Genomic DNA, 5000 nt, shown 5'->3' on the forward strand with positions numbered 1-5000 from the left:
GCAACAGGGAAAATATGTTGTTATGAAAGTGTTAACATCTCTCTGAAGGTGCTGGGAAGTGGGGTGAAGTGGAGACCATTACGCCGTATGACGTTACCAAGGGGGAGCGTGTAAAGGATGAACAGGAGAGGACCAAGCACCAAACCCTGGGGGACACCTTGGGACAGAGGAGCAGTGAAGGAGGTGCAGTTGTTGATGCTGATGAACTGTTGCCTGGTTGTGAGATATGACTTTAGCCAGGAGAAGGCAGTACTGGTGATGTTGAGGGAGGATTCAAGGCAGGAGAGAAGAATGGTGTGGTTGATGCTGTCAAAAGCTGCAGTGAGGTCGAGGAGGATGAGAACGCTGAGAGGGCCAGAGCCTGCGGCAAGGAGGAGGTCGTTAGTGACTTTAAGGAGGGCAGTTTCTGTGCTGTGCTGTGAGGAAACCAGATTGAAATGGTTCGAGCAGGTCATTGGAGATGAGGTGAGCTTTGAGTTGGGAGGCAACAACACATTCCGGTATTTTTGACAGAAAGGGGAGATTGGCGATAAGCTGGAAACTGCTCATGATATCAGGGTTGAGTCCAGGATTTTGAGGGTGGGGGTGACAGCAGCCAGTTTAAGTGTATGGGAGACTGAACAAGAGCTGAAGGAGGAGTTAATGATTTATGTGATGAGTGAGGCGATATGTAGCTGAGAGGCAGTTCTTAACAAGACCGGATGGGATGGGATCCAGAACACAAGTGGAGCTTGTCGTTCCTACCATAAAGTTGGACAGCTCCATTGGGGACCCAGGGGAGAACTTTGACAGGCGCTAAGGGGGAGGGGGAGTGGAGAAGGCGGGGGAGGTGGCCAGGTTGCTGTAGACGGTGCCCGTTTTAATTTGGAAAAATGAAAGGAAAGAGTTGCACTGGTTTACTGTGAAGGAATTGGAGGATTTGTCACTGGGTTTGAGAAGTTTGTTTATTGTGGAAAAGAGAGCCTTGGGGGTTGGTGGAGCCAGAGTGTGTGAGGTATGAGTAGTAGGTGGACCGGGCTGTGACGAGAGTGTCTTTGTATTGTTGAAGGTAGCCTGTGTAGGCTTGGAGATGCACTGTTAAACCGGTTTTCTTGTAAAGGCTTTCGAGCTGGCGCTCATGGGATTTCATTTGGGGTTCAGGAGGAGTAGACCAGAGAGCAGAGTGTGTGAATGAGACTATTTTGGTTTTAATGGGGGACAGCTGATCAAGACAGGAGGAGAGTGAATCATTAGAATATTTGACAAGATCGGAAGGATTATCAGGCAGCGGGGGAGAGGAGGCAGACATTTTACTGGCAAGAGAGGCAGAGAGCTGAGGAGGGAGACAGAGCCGAGATTTCTGAAGGACATTACGCATTTGAGTGTTGGGACGGGGATAGGGATGTCAATGTCCACGGTGATTGCCAGGTGGTCAGAGATATTTGAAATGGAGGCTGGAGAGTTTATGTGTTTTGAGACCGGTCCGGGATGTGGCCACGGCTGGGAGTGGGGGAAGTTGATATGTCGTGTGAAGTTGAAGCCTTGTAGCAGTTCCAGGAATCCTATGGCAGATTTACAGTCGGTGTCATGAATGTGGATATTAAAATCACCCAGGAGGAGAACGGAAGGTGAGATGGCACATAGCTGGGTCAGAAATTCAGAGAGGTTACCTACTTCAGGGTTTGGCTCGGGGGGGGGGGGGGTAGATAACGGCAGTGACCAAGGGAGTGGGGCCAGCGAGTTTGAGGGCAAGGTGTTTGAAAGAATGAGTGGCAGGAAGGAAAATGGTGGCTGTTTTGATGTCCTTCCTGTAAACAGCAGCAACACCACCTCCCCACCCCTCAAGACAAGGTTTGCTCTGATGTAGTGAGAAATAGTCCAGGGGCTTATGTCAGGTTTCAGTGAGGCAGAGGAAATCGAGCTTACTGTCAGTTATAAACCCACGCAGACACAGGGCGAACATGCAGACTTCACACAGAAAGGACCTGGGGGTGGTCTGGGGTTTGAACCCAGGACCTTCTTGCTGTGAGGCAACAGCGCTAACCGCTGGGCCACCGCGCTGCCCCGTTATGATAGTTTCATGATACGCTGTGACGACTGAGGAAGGGGATGGAGATTGGGTTGATTTAAGCGTCGTTTGTCGTGGTGCGGTGAGGTGTAATGATGTCTGTTGGTAATACTGCCAGAAATGGGAAGAGGTAGAGCAACAGTGCCATCATACCACAAGGATGCGACAGTCATTGTGGGCAAAGGGGGAGAAGAGGGTTCAGGGAGGCACGTGTGTGATGTCAACAGTCAATCACGTGTGGAGGAAAGAACAAGGTGCTGCAAAATCAGCAGCAAGCGTGTTGAGGTGAAGACCATATACAGAGAGGAATGACCCAAGCAGGGCGATAGAGGCCCAGATTGAATCATCTAGTCTCTCCACATGGCCAGCTAGTTACAGCCCACTGCCAGGCATCAGTTCTCCACACAGAATCCAACTTCCTTGATATTCTATTTCAGACATCCATCCATCCATTATCCGAACCGCTTATCCTGCTCCCAGGGTGGCGGGGATGCTGGAGCCTATCCCAGCAGTCATTGGGCAGCAGGCAGGGAGACACCCTGGACAGGCCGCCAGGCCATCGGACAGGCCGCCAGGCCATCGGACAGGCCGCCAGGCCATCACACAGGGCCAACATACACACAAACACACACACATTCATATTTAGGGGCAATTTAGTGTGGTTAATTTTCCTGACCTACGTGTCTTTGGACTGTGGGAGGAAACCGGAGCACCCAGAGGAAACCCACGCAGACACGGGGAGAACACGCAAACTCCACACAGAGGACGACCCTCGAACCCTCGACGGGGCTCGAACACAGGACCTTCTTGCTGTGAGGCGACCGAGCTAAGCACTGCGCCGCCGTGTCGCTTCTATTACAGACAATCAGCGACGATCACAATTGTACAAAGAGAGACAGAATACAAATTACTGCAAACATTTTCCCATTTCCCCGTGCCTCCACTAAAATGATTTTCCGATGCAAGTGTTCTGCTCTCACAATCTGCAACAGAATCCTCCCTGACAGAAAATCAATTTAATCATGAATTATGTTAGACAAAGTCTTTCTCTGACTGTAATGTAAAGGGCAACAAAAGAAAGTGAAAGGAACATTCCTTTTCAGATGTTTTCGGGGCTTATTTTCCTTATATGAACTGACAGTGCATCTGATTTGGGCAAACGGTGACCTTTTTTTTTCCTGTTCCACTCATTATATCGCACATCTTTTTCAGTAAGACATCAGTTTTTAACCACACAACACTCCCGGTTGGATAAACTCCATATCTCTGTATCTCTGCATTCATAAAACAATAATAGAAATAGCCTCATTATATGAAAACAGGCCTAGAAGAGTAATTTTTTTGTGCATCTGATCAAATAAATCATGATGGATGGTCATTTTCAACTGACCGTGAGGAAATCTGATTCATTAGCATAACCTAACACTAGACAAGCACAGAAGAGGCTGGTCTAAGAACAGCAAACCAGCACTGAAGTTCACCCTGCTGACTCACAGAAACCCAGTATATAGCGTACTGTGTGATCTTCGTAATTGATTTCATGGTATTTTTTTTTAAACAGGTCATTATTTCCATCTTTACCAGCAGCTTCAGCTTCTTACTTAAGGCATTAGCACAGGAAAGACCACAGGAAAGACTCTTCCCTCTGCTTTAACATGTGCAATAACCTCGTCTGCATGCAAATGAATGCACGTTCTTCCCCACACCTAACTCCATAGTGTTTGGTAGATTTAGCCCAAACAAGAACGCAACAAGGGCGCCACAGTGGCGCAGTGGTTAGCGCGGTCGCCTCACAGCAGGAAGGTCCTGAGCTCGAGCCCCGGGGTAGTCCAAACTTGGGGTTCGTCCCGGTGTTGTCCTCTGTGTGGAGTTTGCATGTTCTCCCCGTATGTGAATGGGTTTCCTCCGGGGGCTCCGGTTTCCTCCCACAGTCCAAAGACATGTAGGTCAGGTGGATCGGCCGTACTGAATTGTCCCAATGTGTGTGTGTGTGGGCCCTGTGATGGCCTGGAGGTCTGTCCAGGGTGTCTCCCCGCCTGCCGCCCAGTGGCCGCTGGGATAGGCTCCAGCATCCCTGAGAGCAGGATAAGCGGGTTGCATAATGGATGGCTGGATAATGGATGGCTGGATGGATAATGGATGGCTGGATGGGAGAATCTAACAAATGTTGGGTTGGGGAGCCTTAATGACACTGAAAAAATATTGGTTGAAAAGTTTTAGCCCTTATATATACATGCTCAGGAACAGTCATTAAGGGAACTAATGGCTTCCTTAATGACTCTTAAATGGGTTGAACCAGTTATTTACCACAACTCTGATCAGCTATTAAACAATGAAGTTCTCTATCAGCACAATTAAAAGCTTCCTCCAAATGGAAGTAATGTGAAGTTCTGGCACCCCTGTGCTGCAACCTCATATTTTTCTTTTTTATTGTTCATTTTGTAGGGGAAAGAAAACATGTCAGCTATTTTGTCGTCTTGTATAGTTTTTCTTAGTATGTGTCAAGGACGGCACATATTATGCCGCTGTGTGTTGCCGACAATAACATGTTCTTCAGATATGTGTTGAATGTTGCACCTATGCCGTCATAAATGCCACGTTGTTATAGGCCTCCAAGGTTGTTGTTGCTGTTGTTGCCGTTGTTGTTGTTTGCATGGTTGCTCTGCTGTTTGACGCACGAGCAAGGTTAAATGCCTTATCCGAGACATTCCTGCAAGTACAGTACAGTACATTTCTGCAAGTACAATACATTGCATTTCTGCAAGTACAGTACAGTACATTTCTGCAAGTACAATACATTGCATTTCTGCAAGTACAGTACATTTCTGCAAGTACAGTACATTTCTGCAAGTACAATACATTGCATTTCTGCAAGTACATTGCATTTCTGCAAGTACAGTACAGTACATTTCTGCAAGTACAGTACAGTACATTTCTGCAAGTACAGTACAGT

Source organism: Lampris incognitus, chromosome 6, assembly GCF_029633865.1.
Source record: "Lampris incognitus isolate fLamInc1 chromosome 6, fLamInc1.hap2, whole genome shotgun sequence".
Taxonomy (NCBI): Eukaryota; Metazoa; Chordata; class Actinopteri; order Lampriformes; family Lampridae; genus Lampris; species Lampris incognitus.